The 21,297-nt window shown below is 33.6% G+C and overlaps 1 protein-coding gene across 2 annotated transcripts in view; it reads right to left on the bottom strand.

The window, feature by feature from the left end:
- The window catches only part of LOC109848525, a 26,407-nt gene extending 5,544 nt beyond the window's left edge, over positions 1-20,863 (bottom strand). The window contains exon 1 of one of the 2 annotated variants that reach the window (XM_020418061.1): positions 20,575-20,863. The gene's annotated coding sequence lies outside the window, so the exon portion shown is untranslated. The remainder of the gene's footprint in view (positions 1-20,574) is intronic. The other variant, XM_020418062.1, reaches the window with a different exon arrangement.

Here is a 21,297-nt window from a genome sequence, read left to right as displayed (position 1 = left end):
GGTTTTTTTTTTTTTTGAAATAAACTTTCTGTTTTTTTTTTTGAAATAAACTGTCTTTTTTTTTCTTTTCTTTTCTTTTTTTTTAGATCTCTTTCAGCAAACGTATACAAGACTCAGCCCAAGGCCCAACAACAGAAAGGGCCAACTAACAAAAGCCCAAATAACAACAAAAAAGAACCCGCGGGTCAACCAAGCCCAAATATTTTCGAAGGAGCGGATCTGGATCAGCGATCAGCGACGACGAGGTGAGGCGGCAGCGGATCTTCGAAGGAGCTTCGAAGGAGATCTGGATCAGCGACGACGAGGTGTTCTATAAGGTGAAGTAGCGACGACCGTTGAGGACGATGAAGACGAGGACGAAGCAAGCTTTTTTTTTTTGTTTTTTTTTGTTTTTGAAGTGAGGCGGCTAGGGTTTTGGAGGCAGTAGGGTTAGGGTTTTGGAACCTGGCTCTGATACCATGTTGAAACTAAGAAATCAGATGGCTTGGCCATTTCATTCATCTCCATGGGTATATATAGGGTTACATATAGGTAATAGGCTAATGGGTTAATGGGCCCTAACCCGATAACCCAAGAACTAATTCTAACAAGCTTAATCAATGGAACTGCAAATATATGTTGAGTAGTCTAAATGAATCCTATGTCATGAAAGTTTCCTATATAGATACTAAAGTGCAGCAGAATGTTAATTGTTCGATAAAGTCTGTATAAACATAGCATTTGTGAACCATTTTCTGTTAGGATTCTAATTCAGCACAATCATTAAAACCCATAAACCAAATGTTCTTTTTGTTGGGACTAACCCAAGAGCATATTAGATGTTCAATGATTCAGTCTTAAACTGTCTTATTCTTGTCATCTGAAAACCGATCATTGGGTCTTGGGGTAGATTTTTTGAATGGGATATTGAATCTTGTTGGTTAAAGAGTAAACTTGTCTTTTGTTCTAGTTGCTTACATTGTTTTAAATATCCCTGACATGGCCCGATATATCCCCCGATATATCCTTTTACAGGGCTTATCGCAACCGATATGGTCTTTAAATATCCTTTACCGCTTTTTGGCTATTTTGAGTGATAAATCCCCGATATGGCCGATATATTAGCCGATATGTGGACCAATATATCTTTTTTATATAGCTTGTTGCAAAATAATATACCGTGTTTGGAATTTTTGGGCGAGATATCAAGATTTCCCCATTATATTAAATGACATTTTGCCCTAAAAAAAGCAGATCGAATGTTGCAACGTTGCTTTGCACTTTTGTTTGTTTTAGAAGGTTGATTAGTGATCCTAAACATATATTATTCATATTTTGTATGCTTAAATTTTCATTACGTATGTTGAGATTATATTTTAATGCATTATACTATGTATGCAAACATTCATTATGACATTCCGATATTTACCACATATCCCCGATATTTCCCCGATATCCGCAATCCGATATGAATTTCGGCCATCCGATATTTCCCGGATATCCGATATTTAAAACCTTAGTTGCTTAAGATATAAGAGTAATTTGAACAAATAGCTAAATACTCGTAATAGCCTTGTTAGTTTTTTAAGGTAAGTGGTGGGGTGGAAGTACTCGTGCTTGTTAAAAGGCTTTTAACTATAATAAAATACATAATGGCAAAAAAATAATAAAAATAAAAGTAAAAAGGTCCTGAATCATTCCCAGCCAACCTTTATCTATTGAGTGCAAAACTAAAAATTGTAAGTATGTAGTACATATACAAGTCTTTTACTGGCAAGTGAGAGACATTGAACTATGACATAGGAACACGAATGCCTAAGTTCCACAGGTATAAGAAATAGCCGTGAAGTGTAGGATATACGTCCAAGAAGTGTATGAGTGTTTTAAATTAAATCGTGTATTATGTAGTTGAGTATATGCTAAGCAAACATATCACATATTCGAGAATTGTCCAAGAAAATCCGGTATGCGTACGGGTAGGGGTGTGTGTTGGGTACAGGTATGGCTGCCTTACAAAAGTACCCAGGTAATATAGCTTTCTCATGGATACCAAGATTATCATTATTTGATAAAATTTGATGCTTCCCTCATACAATGTTATAACTCATTTGCTTACATTATTACTTTTAAGAGCACCCTTAGTGTAGCCCTGTTTTAAGAAGCCTAAGTGTTAGCATGTTTAGCACTTGGTAAGGTGGTGGTCTAATGATTGAGGAACCATACTTGGTTAATCCATCTACCTCTTTGCACTTGGTTGAGTTTTAATAGGACAATTTTGCTTGGAATTGTGCAACTTGAAATCCCTTTCAGCCCCCTTTATGTCTTGGCATACCTGAAGTTTATTATTTTGATTTCTGAGAACCCTTTATTTTATTGTCCATATTCTATAATGAGCATGAACCAATCGTGAAGTATGATTATACCTGAATACTTTAGTTTGGTCATGAAATATTTTACTTGATTCTTTTATTTAAGTTTTACTATAACTTATATCATGAGCTAGAAGTAGAATACATGTCATACACAAGACTAACAATAGAAGTCTTTGTGAGAAACCATTATTAATGATATTTTCAGCGTATAACATCTTCAATTAAAGTCTAAAAGCTTTCTGTTTAACACTTGTAAGTGTTAATATATTTTTCTTCTATTTCTTGAAAAATAACTTCCAGCTGTATGTTGTGCTAATAGATTACGGATTTAGTTGTTTATTCCCTCCATAATAATGTTGTAAAACATACACCTTCAACATTTGAACACAGGTTTTTATGGCTCTAAGACAGAAATTCCAGCATTATCTCAAGGAATAAGTCAGCTGGTCCCTTATGCATTTAAAATGTTATAGGTCGAACGTTAACTGCAAAAAACTTCGTCTTATGATCCTTAAAAGAATAAATAATAGGGTCAAGGACTACGTTGAAGAGCATGACTCCTATAGCAAACGATGTCCTTGAATCCTAAAAACTTTTGATCCAAGGTATCTCTACTCTTCTCAAAGTAATCTCAGTGAAATCAAGCAAGTTATAAGATATCTTTTAAGTCCATGTCTACAAGTAATTGTTATTTAGCTTTCTCTATAATAATACACCTATATATTTGCTACAATATTCTTGTGCAACATCTCGTATAATGATGCGACAGTGAGATATTGACCATTGACATGCATATTATTTGATACTCGTATGATCCATGTAATATCCATACACAAAATAACTCCGGATCAGAGCCTATTCTTTTTAATTGGTTCATTTGTCTTCTAATTCTTGAAAGTTAATGCTATTTGACATTGTCATTTACCTATTCTTTTTAATTGGTTCATTTGTCTTCTAATTCTTGAAAGTTAATGCTATTTGACATTGTCATTTAATGTAGTGCACATTCTTAGATGGAGACTAATCTTGAAAGTTAATGCTATTTGACATTGTCATTTAATGTAGTGCACATTCTTAGATGGAGACTAAGCAACACTACCAAGAGCGCATCGTCTGAAGAGATCCGAGTAAATTACTGATATAAGTACCTAATTGAGATAAATGGAAAGATTCAATAAATATTTTGGTTTTTTTGTTTAGATTACTATAGATATATTTATTTAGATAATTAATTAATGCATGAATTAAAAGGCATAAAAGAGTACTATCCATCTTTTGATTCTTTGAATAGTATATTTTTTCACTGTTTTCACACAAGGTTTGATCCATCAGCCTTTACATACCGAATTTTGAGCATGTTTGTAAAATATAGCTGAAACCAAACTATACAGTCGTTAATGGCTGACAACATTTAATACATGCTGATGTAGAATAATAATTCTAATTACGAGATATGAGGTTTGAAGTAATTGAAGTTGAACGGTTAATAGGTTTGAAGTAATTGAAGTTAACCAATTTTGAAATTTCAAACCTTGTTTCCAATTCACCACAACCCAGCATGCAAAGTTCTTGCATTGCCTGAACCACGGTTAATAGGTTCAAAAGTATAGACATTCTTTTTAGTAAATGTCTGAGATATAATTCCTTTTCTAATTCATTTCCTTTTTAAATTTCACAAATCATCCCTGAACTTTGGAGTGATTTGCACAACCCTCCCCGCACCCCCGATCTTCATAGACTAGAGAACACCCTGTGAACTTGTCTTACTAAAATATGATGGTAGTTAGTTTAAGCTGCCATGTGTTTGGCTTATGACATGTTTTAGAGAACTCCGCCCCTATTTATTTGATATATCTGCTATATTGCCCTTTTTAAGGTACTGTCCCGAGGTATACATTGGTAGCAAAGACCACCAAATCAAAAGCTGCAATGGCTTCAAGCGTATCAAGGACCAGGAGCATAGATGGATCGATGCCACAGTTAACAACATCCTTAGCCCTGTTGAAGCCTTCCACCAAACCATGTTCTAGCCAATGATAAGCCACGACCAGCGTTTTGACTTCAATCACATCCTTGCAGTCCTCAAACTTTGTTTCCAAGCTGAGGCCAAAGTTTCAAACGGAACCTCTTACAACCTAACACTAGATACAAAAGAATTGTATCAGATTGGTCAAGAGACTCTAGCTGCATGGGGAAAAACTTAGGGATGGGAGTTCAGAAGCTCTTGTTTGTGTACCCAGCCAAAGTTTGTTAGCACTGCTCAGAGGTTCACATTGGGCCCTTAGGCAATAAAGTTCGCGTTTGTGGGGTTTTTAGGTATGAATGGGGCGTGGGGCCCACCGGTGGAGAAAGGCGGGGTGAACGACTTGGTGTATCTAAAGCTCGTGTGGCACCAACGGCCGCATGATCCTGAGGTGCTTGGGGATGCTGGACAGGAGGATTATGGTCATTCCCCGGTTGTGGTGGAGCTATGTAGGCTGGTGCTAGTGTCAAAGAAGTACTTCTGTATGATGAAGCTGAAGCTACTGGGATTAGCCCCTAATGTTGTTGAAGAAAAAGGTATGAAGGCTTAGCTGAGGTTTAAATGAGAAAATTTTAGGATTTGTATGACCTCTTATAAAAAAATAATAAAGGGAAAGTATAGCTACTTCAGCTATTTCCGTCGCTGAGAGAATTATTATGGCGCTTTGAAAGCAAAAAAGAAAATCTTTGGAATGTGCAAATATGATGGATTATGGTAATATTCAGTTCAATAACACTGGGGGTTATGTTGGTGAGAGGCATCCAACCACCCCTTCACCCAAAACATAAAAAACCCCACTCACCCACACACAAGTTTTATTTTGGGTTTAATTTCGGATAGACCCCCTTGTAGTGCCCAATTGCAGATAGATCTCCTATAGTTTATTTGATGCGGATAGACCCCCTCAGTGAACTTGTTTTTTTATAACTCTTTTAGGAGCCAAAACAAAAGTTGGTGTCTACCTGCACCAATTGAACCGCCCCTATAAAACTTGTTTTTTACTCTTTTAAGAGTGAAAATAACTTCACTCATGGGCCTGTTTGCACAATTAGAACTACATGGGGTCAATCCACAACTGAGTGAATACTTAGGGTTTTTTTGGTTTTTTTTAGGCTGGGGTGTAGGGGGGTATCTATCCACAACTCCCTACTTTAAGGTTTCTGGAGCTGTGTATACGAGTATATTATGAGCTCGTATTTGTTTTTAATCATGGAGGCGACAAATGTTATAAGGTAGGATTAATGTGACTTGTTTCTTGTGTTTTTCTATATACCGAGACAAGCATTGGTTGGTAGTATTTATTATGTACTGAGATATATATATTTGTTCGAGGATCAAGGAGATAATTGTTGGCGTGTTTTAGGGATGAATTTGTTTTATATGTTGTAGTGATTATTGAATTATTGGCATATTTCCAAGATGTGGAAAATTGTGTTGGGATGTTTTTTATTAATTATCTGATGAATTAATTATGAACTGACCTGGATTGTTGGTTAGGAACTGAACACGACGTGTGTTTGGCAAGCCACCTAGACCTGGGTTAGGTCTGTCCTGGGCCCTGGCCCTATTATACTCTAAACCAGTTATTGTTTGCACTAGGAGAGAGTGATTCAATTAGGCTAGTTTAATGGCCAAAATTTGGTCTCAGTTGGGTCAATTTTAGCATTTTTTGCCAAACAAAGAAGCACTCAAAATTGAGCAAAGTCTAGTCCTAATCTAATTTTAGAGGGTTTCCAAACACAATACGCTAGGCTACTGAGTTAGAAATTGATAAATGAATGTGAAATTCACTCATCTGATTTGACCAGGTTTCACCACTAATCCATGCAAAATGAGGTTTCACCATGTCTATATGAACAAAGTAAATTTGGGTGTTGGCCAGCGCGGTGTTAATGTGGCCCATATTTATGTCAGTGAAACACTTAGACAAAAGACACCAAACTCCGGGTATTCTCCCTTTATGTGTACTAGTGTGCACCCCGTGCAAAGCACAGTCCCCTATTTTTTTAAGCACGGCATTTTGAACTTGCCTTCCTCTAAGTTTTAACACGTTTGATTTAATTATTGTACGCTCAAAATTAGAAATCATATCTACTCCTAGATATCTAAAGAGTGTTCTAAGTTTTAATACATTTGATTAAGAAATCATATCTACTCTATACTTGAAGGAGAATCCACGTTTTAATACATTTAATTTATTTTATTGTTTATAATACAGTAAAATACTGTAGAATGAATATTAGTTTCAAATAAAGATGGTCAGACCTGATTTTACTGGTATGTTACAAACTTACAGTAATTACTGTAGCATAAAGTGCTTTTTTGGTTCCTCGTTATAGAAGAGTAGATGTATGTCTGTGATGTTATATTTTAATCCTCATCCTTTCATGCTTTTAAAAAACTAATAATGGAAACCTTTGCTGTAATTAGTTGCTGGATAAGTTTAGTCTTTTTTCTTCAACCAAAACAGAATTATACAGTGGTCTCTTGATTATATTTAACAAAAAAAGCTGTTTCTGGGGATCTTCAAAATCTAAACCTACATTATACGTGAATCTAAACCTACATTATACGTGATAAAAATAATAATAATGAATGGAACAGATGTTGAGGGATTGACATGCTAGCTGTTTTTAAGCAAAGCATGCGAAAGGTGGCAACTGAGATTATTGTTGTGTTACTCATGAAGTAACCAAACAAACATGAGCCTAACAAATTTTCAACATTCATTTAATAATATAGAGCCCTTATGGCCTCATATTATGGAGGGGTGTTGGTATCGTCTTAGTTCAAATTTTGAATAACATGTAAATGAATAGTGTAGTTACCCGGAGTCAGAAGACACATTACATACCATGGTTAAATGTTTTTTAACAAATTATTACTAGGATGATATGTATCTAATTAATTAACACAACAATAATGAGCATCTTAAAGAGTACATTTTTACAGTGCAAAAATACACCATCAACGTATTCAAAGGAGGCCAGTATGACCTAAGATAGGATTCAGAAAAGTCTCATATTTCAAATTCAAAATCGATCTTTGTTTGTGCTAAAAAGATGTCAAGGTAATATAAGTAGTTTGGCAATGGAATTCCAGTCGGATGTTAAGACGGTGCTAAATAATTTACTTATGATGGTGAAAGTCTCTCATTGTTAGTAGGCATGTCCAAACGGCCGGCCCGACAAACAGGGCCAGGGCCTATCAAAACCCGTAGCCCGGACCTGCATTTATTTTCTTGATGTAAGCGTTATTCTTACATGATAAGTTGTTTAGATATCATAAACCAACAACACTCAGCACTCAGCCCCTTCCCATTTAGATATAACGCTGAGGTTATGAAATGTAAATACTTCGTATTCAATTTTTTGTTGTTAAACAACCATTAAAAATACTTATGACTAAATGGTTCAGTTCATCTTAGTTCACATGGTTGTAGATTATGCAAGAAACATGGAAATAATGACAATCGAGATGAGATGAAAATTTGAGTTTAGCGATCCGAGAGCGTTTTGGGGTCGACTAGGATAATATTGGTTTGGGCCTTAGTGGATTGCGCTAGAAGAAATGGAAGAGAGAATAAAATTCGTGAATTGGGATTTTCAATACGTCTTATATCAGGAATTCTATCATTTGATCCAATCTTGGCTTCACTCGGTCCTTTTTTTCATTCTGAAGATAACCGTTTAGAAATGCGGCCATTCTCAAACGAAAATGGAATTTTAGTCATATGATGTTTCTTTTCACAACACATTTTCAGTGTTGATTGTGCTTGTAAATTACTTTCTGATATGAAGCTTATGCTTCTATAGTTAATGATGTTTGTTGCGTATTCTGTTAAAAAAGTTTCTGGCGTCGAATTCAGTCTTCTTATGTTAATTACATGGATTCCTATACTACTAGGTGGATTTTTCAGGTGTGGTTGATGAAGCTTTTCTAGAGAGTTGGTATAGAGAAGAGGACACGAAAACTTATTAACCATGAGGCGAGAGGAAGGGTATTGCGAGCAATGGATGGTCGCAATTATAAGGTAGCTGCTGGCAGATCTCTCTCGAATACTTTGGTAGCATTAGAAATATATTCCAATTCACGAGTTCTCCTCTCTTCCATTTCTTCTAGCGCAATCCACTAAGGCCCAAACCAGTAGTATTATCTTAGTCGCTCCCAAAACGCTCTCGAATCGCTGAACTCAAATTTTCATCTCATCTTGATTGTCATTATTTTCATGTTTCTTGCATAATCAACATCCATGTGAACTAAGATGAACTGAACCATTTAGTCATAAGTATTTTTAATGGCTGTTTAACAACAAAAAATTGAATACGAAGTATTTACATTTCACAACCTCGGTGTTAAATCTAAATAGGAAGGTTTCCATTATTACTTTTTTTAAAGCATGAAAGAATGAGGATTAAAATATAACATCACAGACACACATCTACTCTTCTATAGTTATAGGAGGATCCAAAAAAGCATTGTTTATGCTATAGTAATTATTGTAACATACCAGTAAAATCAGGTCTGGCCATCTTTATTTGAAACTAATATTCATTCTACAGTATTTTACTATATTATAAACAGTAAAATAAATTAAATGTATTAAAACGTGGATTCTCCTTCAAGTATAGAGTAGATATGATTTTTTAATCAAATGTATTAAAACTTAGAACACTCTTTAGATATCTAGGAGTAGATATGATTTCTAATTTTGAGCGTACAATAATTAAGTCAAATATGTTAAAACTTAGAGGAATGCAAGTTCAAAATGCGATGCTTAAAAAAATAGGGGACCGTACTTTGCACGGGGTGCACACTAGTACACATAAAGGGAGAGTACATGGAGTTTGGTGTGTCTTTTGTCTAAGTGTTTCACTGACATAAATATGAGCCACATCAACACCGCGCTGGCTAACACCCAAATTTACTTTGTTCATATAGACATGGTGAAACCTCATTTTGCATGGATTAGTGGTGAAACCTGGTCAAATCAAATAAGTGAATTTCACATTCATTTATCAATTTCTAACTCAGCAGCCTAGCGTATTGTGTTTGGCAACCCTCTAAAATTAGATTAGGACTAGACCTAGCTCAATTTTGAGTGCTTCTTTGTTTGGCAAAAAAAATGCTAAAATTGACCCAACTGAGACCAAATTTTGGCCATTAAAGCAGCCTAATTGAATCACCCTCTCCTAGTGCAAACAATAACTGGTTTAAAGTATAATAGGGCCAGGGCCCAGGACAGACCTAACCCAGGTCTAGGTGGCTTGCCAAACACACACAGTGTTCAGTTCCTAACCAATAATCCAGGCCAGTTCATAATTAATTCATCAGATAATTAATAAAAAACATCCCAACACAATTTTCCACATCTTGGAAATATGCCACTAATTCAATAATCACTACAGCATATAAAAAAAATTTATCCCTAAAACACGCCAACGAATTATCTCATTGGCCCTCGAACAAATATATATCTCAATACATAATAAACGCTACCAACCAATGCTTGTCTTAGTATATACACAAGACACAAGCAACATTAATATTACCTTATAACATTTGTCGCCTCCATTATTGAAAACAAATAACTCATAATATACTCTTGGGGGGTTATTCATTGGGACATTTGGGGGGATAATGGGATAATTTTGGAGATTCTATTTCATCGTGTTATTCATTAGAACAATGGAACAAAGATATTACATGTGTTATTGATTTTTTAGAACACTAGTGAGATAATTTCACAACTTGGGATAAAATTACCCCTCTCAAATACAAAAATTTTATTCCAATAGTAAAAATTTACCCTATCCACCATATTGAAACAATTTTGCTCCACTTTGAAGGCAATTGGGATAATTTTCAAACCTTCTTGTATTACTTAACTAATACATGCTAATTGTATTATAAATATATGACATGATATATAAAATATAAAGTAATAATATATTCAATATATTATATTATATTATCATGTATTAAAATAAAATATTATTATAGTTTAATTTATATGTATAATTTATTTTATGATATTGATATTTATTATATATTATTATGCAATATCACATACCATATTATATACTAGTACAACATATTTATTATAATATTTTAATAACATTATATTAATTGTATTTGATATTTTATTGTAGCAATTATATTATAGTGTATTATATTAAACTAATATAATAATATAGTATAATATAATATAACATATTAAAATTAATAAATATGTTAGTATATTACATTTAATTATAAAATATAATATAATATAAATCATGTTATGTGGATTATATTATATTATATTATATTAATATAAGTATATGGATCATGCTACTATAATATAATACATTTTAATATTAAATTATTATAATATGACGATACTATATAAAATATAATATAAATAATACTCATAATTATAAAATGTTATGATAAATATAATAATAATAACCATAGTTTTAAAAATAATATAAACTAATAATACTATAATATGATACCTTTTAATATATATATTGTATTATCCTGTAATATGGTTAATAATATATATATTATATATATATATATTATATATATATATAATATATATATATATTATTTTAAATTATAATATAATATTTTCAAAAAATATTACATTGAATAAAGTAAAATATTATAATAATTTTATACGGCGTACATTATATCAATTGATACTATATTATAATATATTAAATCAAATAATAATTATTAAAGTAGTATATTAAATATATTGTTCATATATCATATCAATTATTATATAGCATAGCATACTAATATAATGTAATATAATATAATAATTAATAATATTAATTAGTAATTATAGTATAACACATTATATTTTTGTATAAATAAAATAATATATTATATTAAATATAATATTATTAAAATATTATTTTAAATATATTGAGCTTATATTATATTAATTATTATATAGCATAGCATGCTAATATAATATAATAATTAATAATATTAATTAGTAATTATAGTTCAACTTATTATATTTTAATTTAAAGTAAATAATGTTTATACTATAATAATATACTAAACCAATTGGATAAGATAATTTAGAAGTAATTAATAGATACAATTATATTTTAATAAGGTGCCACATCATCAATTATCTCACATGAATTGTCAAATCAAAGCCCTAAATTGTCCAATTATCCCACTTTTATCCCACTTTATCCCACTCAAAATATCCAAAAGGGATAAAATTGTTCCATTGGAACAATTTTCACACTTGGCCTCAATTTGTCCCAACCAATAACCCCCCTTATACACAGCTCCAGAAACCTTAAAAGTAGGGAGTTGTGGATAGACAAACCCCCCCACACCCCAACCCAAAAAAAACTTGAGTATTCACTCAGTTGTGGATAGACCCCATGTAGTTCTAATTGTGCAGACATGCCCCCGAGTGAAGTTATTTTCACTCTTAAAAGAGTCAAACAAGTTTTATAGGGGCGGTTCAATTAGTGCAGGTAGACCCCCAACTTTTGTTTTGACCCTAAAAAGAGTTATAAAAAAACAAGTTTACCGAAGGGGTCTATTCGCATCAAATAAACTATAGGAGATCTATCTGCAATTGGGCACTACTAATGGGGTCTATCCGCAATTAAACCCTAAATAAAACTTGTGTGTAGGTGATTAGGGTTTTTTATGTTTTGGGTGGGGGTGGTTGGATGCCTCTCACCAACATAACCCCTAGAGTTATTGAACTGAATATTATCATAATCCATCATATTTTCCCATTCCAAATATTTTTCTTTTTGCTTTCAAAGCGCCATATTAATTCTCTCAGCAACAGAAATAGCTGAAGTAGCTATATTTTCCCTTTATTATTATTTTTATAAGAGGTCATACAAATCCCAAAATTTTCTCATTTAAACCTCAACTAAACCTTCATACATTTTCCTTCAACAACATTAGGGGCTAATCCCAGCAGCTTCAGCTTCATCATACAGAAGTACTTCTTTGACACTCTAACATTAGCCTGCATACATAGCTCCACCACAACCCAGGAATTACCATAATACCCCCATCCAGCATCCCCAAGCACCTCAGGATCATGCGGCCGTCAATACCACATGAGCTTTAGAGGCACCAAATCGTTCACCCCCGCCGTCCTCACCAGTGGGCCCCATGGCCCCCTCAAACCTAAAAACCCCACAAACGCGAACTTTATAGACTGAGAGCCCAATATGAACCTTTGAACAGTGCTAATAAACTTTGGCTGGGTACACAAACAGGAGCTTCTGAAGTCCATCCCTAAGTTTTCCCCATGCATTTAGAGTCTCTTGACCAATCTAATACAATTTTTTTTGTATCTAGTGTTAGGTTTAAGAGGTTCCGTCTGAAACTTTGGCTCCGGCTTAGAAACAGAGTTTGACGACTGCAGAGATGTGATTGAAGTCAAAACATTGGTCGTGGCTTATCATTGGTTGGAACATGGTTTGTGGAACGCTTCAACAAGGCTAAGGATGTCATTAACGGTGGCATCGATCCATCTATGCTCCCGGTCCTTAATACGCTTGAAGTCATTAGAGCTTTTGATTTGGTGGCCCCTGCTACTAATGTATACCTCGAGACAGTACTTTAAAAAGGGCAATATAGCAGACATATCAAGTAAATAGGGGCAGAGTTCTCTAAAACATGTCATAAGCCCAGCACATGACAGCTTAAACTAACTACCATCATATTTTAGTAAGACAAATTCATAGGGTGTTCTCTAGTTATTAAAGATCGGGGGTGTGAGGGTTGTGCAAAACACTCCAAAGTTCAGGGAGGATTTGTGAAATTTAAAAAGAAAATGAATTAGAAAAGGAATTATATCTCAAACATTTACTAAAAAGAATGTTTATACTTTTGAACCTATTAACTGTATTAACCATGGTTCAGGCAATGCAAGAACTTTGCATGCTGGGTTGTGGTGCATTGTTTATGTGGAAACAAGGTTTGAAATTTCAAAACTGGTCGAGATTTGGATTGCATGTTTACTGCCAATTGGTGCAAGTATCGAATATTATGTGATTTTAGCAATATCGGATCGGTTTTATAGGTGAATAAAGTAACTACAAGTTTAATCACAAACTTTTAAATTCAATGATTTGTTCCTAATATTGCATTACTCGTTCAACTTCAAACCTCATATCTCGTAGTTAGAATTATTATTCTACATTAACATGTATTAAATGTTGTCAGCCAATATCGACCATATAGTTTGGTTTCAGCTATATTTGACAAACATGCTCAAAATTCGGTATGTTAAGGCTGATGGATCAAACCTTGCGTGAAAACAGCGAAAAAATATATTATTCAAAGAATCAAAAGATGGATAGTACTCTTTTATGCCTTTTAATTCATGCATTAATTAATTATCTAAAAAGATGGATAGTACTCTTTTATGCCTTTTAATTCATGCATTAATTAATTATCTAAATAAATATATCAACAGTAATCTAAAGTACTCTTTTATGCCTTTTAATTCATGCATTAATTAATTATCTAAATAAATATATCAACAGTAATCTAAGCAAAAAAACCAAAATATTTATTGAATCTTTCTATTTATCTCAATTAGGTACGTACATCAGTAATTCATTAGGATCTCTTCAGACGGTGCTCTTGGTAGTTGCTTAGTCTCCATCTAAGAATGTGCACTACATTAAATAACTATCAAATAGCATTAACTTTCAAGAATTGGAAGACAAATGAACCAATTAAAAAGAATACTCTGACCCGGAGTTGTTTTGTGTATAAATATTACATAGATCATACCTATATTTTGCCTGTTTACAACCCCATCAACAGTATCAAATAATATGCATGTCAATGGTCACTATCTCATTGTCGCATCATTATATGAGATGTTGCACAAGAATATTGTAGCAAATATGTATGTGTCTATTATTACAAAGAAAGCTAAATAATAATTATTTGTAGACATGGCCTTAAAAGATATCATACAACTTGCAAGATTTCGCTGGGATTACTTTGACAAGAACAGACACCTTGGATCAAAAGTTTTCAAGACTCAAAGACATTGTTTGCTACAGGAGTCATGCACTTCAACGTACAGTCCTTGACACAATTATTTGTTCTTTTAAGGATCATAGGATGAAGTCTTTTCCAATTAACGTTTGACCTATAACATCTTAAATGCATAAGGGACAAGCTGACTTCTTCCCTAAGATAATGCTGGAATTTCTGTCTTAGAGCCATAAACACCTGTATCAGAAGGTTCAAATGTTGAAGGTGTATGTTTTATAACATTTACTATGGAGAGAAGAAACAACTAAATCTGCAATCTATTAGCACAACGTACAGCTGGAAGTTATTTTGCAAGAATAGAAGAAAAATATATTAACACTTAAAAGTGTTAAACAGGAAGCTTCAAGACTTTTATTGAAGATATTTTTCGCTAAAAATATCATTAATAATGGTTTCTCACAGATTTCTATTGTTAGTATTGTGCATGACATACCTCCTACTTCCAACCCACGATATAAGATATAGTAAAACATAAACAAAAGAACCAAATAAAATATTTCATGAAAAAACCAAAGTATTCATGTATAATCATACTTCATGATTGGTTCATGCTCATTATAGAATATGGACAGAATAAAATAAAGGGTTCTTAGAAATCAAAATAATAAACTTCAGGTATGCCAAGACAAATAAAAGGGGCCAAAAGGAATTTCAAGTTGCACAATTCCAAACAAAATTGTCCTATTAAAACTCAACCAAGTGCAAAGAGGTAGATGGATTAACCAAGTCTAGCTCCTCAATCATCAGACCACCACCTTACCAAGTGCTAAACATGCGAACACTTGGGCTTCTTAAAACAGGGCTACACTAAGGATGCTCTTAAAAGTAATAATGTAAGAAATTGAGTTTAACATTGTATGAGCGAAGCATCAAATTTTATCAAATAATGATAATCTTGGTATCCATGAGAAGCTATATTACCTGGGTACTTCTGTAAGGCAGCCATACCCGTACCCAACACACCCCTACCCGTACACATACCGGAACTTCTTGGACAATTCTCGAATATGTGATATGTTTGCTTAGCATATTCTCAACTATATAATACACGATTTAATTTAAAACACTCATACACTTCTTGGACGTATATCCTACACTTCACGGCTATTTCTTATACATTGCAGTTATGTAAATGGAAAAACAATATTTATCTAATGTAAATTATAAATTTTAAACATGTAAATGTACATAACATACATATATAGTCATGTCCCCATATCCTACCTTTTCCAAATTTTTCGTGTCCTGTAAGGCTGTACCCGTACCCGTGGAACTTCATGTTCCTATGTCATAGTTCAATGTCTCACTTGCTAGTAAAAGACTTGTATATGTACTACATACCTACAATTTTTTTGTTTTGCACTCTATAATAAAGGTTGACGGGGAATGATTAAAGACCTTTTTATTTTTATTATTATTTTTGCTATTATGTATTTATTATAGTTAAAAGCCTTTTAACAAGCACCACCCCACCACTTACCTCAAAAAACTAACAGGACTATTCTGAGTATTTAGCTATTTGTTCAAGTTACTCCTATATTTTAAGCAGCTAGAACAAAAGACAAGTTTACTCTTTAACCAACAAGATCCAATATCCTATTTAAAATTAAATGTCAATAAATCTACCCGAAGACCCAATGATCGATTCGTAGATGACAAGAAAAAGTTTAAAACTGAATCATCAAACATAATATACTCTTGGGTTAGCCCTAACAAAAAAACAAATTTGGTTTATGGGTGTTAATGTTTGTGCTGACTTAGAATCCTAATAGAAAATGGTACACAAATGCTATGCTTCTATAGAGGCATTTCATCGAACAATTAACATTCAGCTACAATTTAGTCTATACATAAGAAACTTTCATGGCATACGATTCCTTTAGACTACACAACGAACAGTTACAGTTCCATTGATTAAGCTAATTAATTTACAGAAGAAAGAAATCTTCTAACTAAATTCATGCTCATTAATCCTATTGAGATACTTCATTAAACAATTCGCTATTTAGCACAGTCTGCATAAAAGAATTTCATGGGATCGGGTTTATTTAGGCATTTAATCGAACATTTACTGTTTCGTTCACTGAAACTAGCTAACTTACAAAAGCAAGAAGTCTTCTAATAAATCCACGTTTATTCATTAGTGACTAAAAATATTAATTAAAAAACAGAGGAAGATGTGAACTTTACATGAGATGACAGATGAGGCAGTGCGGTGATCGCCGACTTACCGCAGTTTCTCGTCAGCGTCGGCGGTGGGGACAAGGTTTATAGGAGGAAGAAAGACATTTGTGCAATCGAGAGAGGGATTTGGGATTTTAAGGAATCGATTTGAGATGTCCCTTCTTAGGAGGAAGAAATGGTAAAATCGTACACTCATCAATGTACAAAGCTAAATAAATATTGGGTCATTTGCCTATATACCCTTCAAATTATGGGTATTTGTAATAGGTCTTTCAAATTTTGGTATTTACAAAACCACTCCTCATATTATCAAAATTTGTGAAACATACCCTTAAAATCAACAAATCGTCAAGTTGGTGTTAAACATTTGACTTAATACATATATATATACACACACATATAGGTACATATATATACATATATATATAATTATATATATATTATCTTGTGATTATAAATTATCTTATCAAAGTTGATTAATTGCTTTGAGGGTAATTCTTTTTCCAAAATTAGATTCTTAGTGTAAATTACACTAAATGGCCCTTTATATAATCCTACTTCCAAGAGCATTCTTCAAATCCTTTATATAGTCATGCGTCCAACAGGTCCTTTGTATAGTCATGTACAAATAAATGATATTACTCTTGCATGCTTCCAAGAGCATTCTTCATGTCCTTAGCTTGGTATTCTTCAGTAGATCTTTCAAGCTTATGTGGTCAATACTATTTATTCTTCTAGGAGTTTAGATCCCACTAGGAGGGAACACCAAGGAATCTCCCTCTAAAGTGACGTGGGAGACACAACAAAGCTCACTTTCTTCTCAAACTGCGTTGACTTGGATTCTAGAACATATTGGATCCAATGATGTTACATATTGATATGCTTAGTTCGAGAGTGATAGGTACGATTCTTCACTCGATGGATGACACTCTGATTATCACAATAAAGTAATACTTCTAATTTAGTCCCAACTCTTTTAGAAGTTTCTTCATAGAAACTCTCTTTGGTAGTTTTATAAATACCAAAATTTGGAAGACCTATTACAAATACCCATAATTTGAAGGGTATATAAGCAAATAACCCAAGATTTATTTAGCTTTGTACATTGAGGGTACGATTTTACCATTTCTTCCTCCTAACAATGGACAAATCCCAAATCGATTGCTTAAAATCCCAAATCCCTCCCTCTCGATTGCACAAATGCCTTTCTTCCTCCTATAAAACCTTGTCCCCACCGCCGACACCGACGAGAAACTGCGACAAGTCGGCGATCACCGCACCGCCTCATCTGTCATCTCATGTAAAGTTCATATCTTCCTCATTTTTTAGTTAAGATTTTTAGTCACTAATGAATAAACATAAATTTATTAGAAGATTTCTTGCTTCTATAAGTTAGCTAGTTTTAGTGAACGGAACAGTAAATGTTCGCTGAAATGCCTAAATAAACTTGATCCTATGAAATTCTTTTATGCAGTGCTGGATAGCGAATTGTTTAATGAAGTGTCTTAATAGAATTAATGAGCATGAGCTTAGTTAGAAGTCTTCTTTCTTCTGTAAATCAATTAGCTTAATCAATGAAACTGCAACTGTTCGTTGTGTAGTCTAAATGAATCATATGTCATGAAAGTTTCCTATGTAGAGACTAAATTGAAACTGAATGTTAATTGTTCGATGAAATACCTCTGTAGAAGCATAGTATGTGTACTATTTTCTATTAGAATTCTAATTCAGCACAATCATTAACATCCATAAACCAAATTAGTTTTTTGGGGCTAACCCAAGAGTATATTAGATGTTCAATGATTCAGTTTTAAACTGTCTTGTTCTTGTCATCTAGAAACTGATCATTAGGTCTTGGGGTAGATTTATTGACATTTAATTTTGAATGGGATATTGGATCTTGTTGGTTAAAGAGTAAACTTGTTTTTTATTCTAGCTGCGTAAGATATAAGAGTAACTTGAACAAATAGCTAAATACTCGAAATAACCTTGTTAGTTTTTTGAGGTAAGTGGTTGGGTGGAAGCACTTGTGCTTGTTAAAAGACTTTTAACTATAATACAATACATAATAGCAAAAAATTAACAAAAATATTGTACTTAGTTCTTTTGTTTATGTTTTAGTATAACTTATACCATGGGCTGGAAGTAAGAGACATGTCATGCACAAGACTAACAATAAAAATCTTTGTGAGAAACCATTATTAATGATATTTTCAGCGTAAAACATCTTCAATAAAAGTCTAGAAGTTTTCTGTTTAACACTTGTAAGTGTTAATATATTTTTCTTCTATTCCTATAAAATGACTTCCAGCCATACGTTGTGTTAGTAGATTGTAGATTCAGTTGTTTCTTCTCTCCATAATAAATATTGCAAAACTTACACTTTCAATATTTGAACCTTTTAATACAAGTTTTTGACTCTTAAGACAGAAAATTTCAGCATTATCTCAAAGCAGAAGTCAGCTGATCCCTTATGCATTTAAGATGTTATAGGTCGAACGTTGACTGGAAAAGACTTCGTCCTATGATCCTTAAAAGAATAAATAATAGGGTCAAGGACTATACATTGAAGAGCATGACTCTTATAGCAAACGATGTTCTTGAGTATCAAAAAGTTTTGATCCAATGTGTCTCTACTCTTCTCAAAGTAATCCCAGCTAAATCTTGCAAGTTATATGAAATTTTTTAAGTCCATGTCTACAAGTAATTATTAATTAGCTTTCTCTGTAATAATAAACACATACATATTTGCTACAATATTATTATGCAACATCTTATATAAAGATACGACAGTGAGATAGTGACTATTGACATACATATTATTTGATATTGTTGATGGGGTTGTAAACAGGCAAAATATAGGTATGATCCATGTAATATCCATACACAAAATAACTCTGGGTCAAAGCCTATTCTTTATTATTGGTTCATTTGTCTTCCATTTCTTGAAAGTTAATGTTATTTGACATTGTCTATCATCGCCTATTAGCAATCGTCAAGATACCGACACTAAGCGACACGTCAATCCCAGTCGCACTCGTCAAAAAAGGAGCTCCCTTAAAATCCGCAAGCTAACCAGAAGCCGCCAACATTAAATCAAGTACAGAAAAGAGAGTTTCCATAAATATTAATAGCCTCACTGACGACAAACAAGACAAATAATTTGCGGCATTGGCCAAAAACAGAGCGTTCACAGGAAGACCACAACGTTGATTGGCGGATACTGGAAAATGAGGACCATGGCCAATTGAAAGACACAAACTTCACACTCTTATAACGTAATATTCAAGCAACCAAAGGACCAAGCGTCCAACCCTACGCAAGTACCACCTATTTGAATGACACACTAAAACAACCATCCCAATAAACCCTCCTCGCAACATAACCTACATCTCGATTTATCAAATAGTCAAAAGACAATCTTTGTCATTCCTTCTAAACGTAGAACACCGGCATTTCTTCCACTTACCTGAATAATCAAATTCTTGCATAAAATCAAGCTTCTATAAGCTTGATCTCTAAACTAAGAAGAGTATTTTTCCACATGGTTCAAAGAAGCCGTAAAATCATCTATTATTTATGCTTGCAAAGCAATCAAACACAATTACGCCAACAAGTCAGTCATTTCTTCCAATTCTGCAGGGGGGGGCAAGCGACTGCCCTTTAAATCCCTCTCGAGTATTAACCAATGTGTCGCATAATAAATCAACAACACGACTCCTAAATACCACTCCTTTAACATCACATCTTCATTAACCCATGTAAAAATTATAGGAAAAACAAAATGAGTAAATCCTAACTCCTTTAACATCACATCTTCATTAACCCATGTAAAAATTATAGGAAAAACAAAATGAGTAAATCCTAAATTCATCTAAAACTTCTCCCAACTGACAACACAAACAATCATAAACTTGACAGATTCAACTCAGAACACAAGAGAGAAGGAGGTACCTCAGCGGAGCATCCAGCATTCAAAAACTTCCACGACGTAGAAACCCTAACCTGAGCGCAGGGAGGCCAAATCCAACGATACCAGGGTCAAGACGAAGCCCTTGGAGCGCTGAACCCGGATCCAAGAGCCGCAGCGAGAGATCTCAGAAGCCCCAGGATCAACGAGGGGAAAGAGGAAGAGAGAGAAAAACGAAATTCGTAGAGAGAGGGGAAAGGTAGAGGAAGAAAAGAGAGAGGGATAAGGGAGAAAAGGGGGTTGGGTTGCTGACAGGCTGTCACCGGCTGTAGTTAGGCTCGGAGTTAAGTTCGCAGTTATAGAAATCAAATTATTATAATTTTTTAACATTTTATACTATATATGGAACGGGCCCCGCTCCTCTTGTTTTGTCGACCGCTGGCGGAGGAGTTTACCGCCTTTTACCCTGTTGTCCTTTCTGCAACTGGGTCGGGTTTCATCTTTTGGGTTTCGTGTCTCCCCTAATTACCTAAAGAGGAAAGTTCGGTTCAAATCAAAGGTTTAGGAAACTCTACCAAGAAAATAAATTACTAGTTTGTGTGCATATACCTGTAATAATAATAACTCCTTTTAAAAGTATGAGTTTGGAAAAAAGATTTTATGATTAATAGTACTTTTTACTATTTTAAATATTTTACTCAAATCTTATTTTATCTTCATTTAAATTAATTCTTTTACTAATCCCGCGTGAACTACATATATCTCAA

Source organism: Asparagus officinalis, chromosome 7, assembly GCF_001876935.1.
Source record: "Asparagus officinalis chromosome 7, Aspof.V1, whole genome shotgun sequence".
In the NCBI taxonomy this organism is placed as follows: Eukaryota; Viridiplantae; Streptophyta; class Magnoliopsida; order Asparagales; family Asparagaceae; genus Asparagus; species Asparagus officinalis.
Note: the sequence above shows the minus strand (reverse complement) of the source record. Positions and strands in the feature narration are given on the sequence as shown.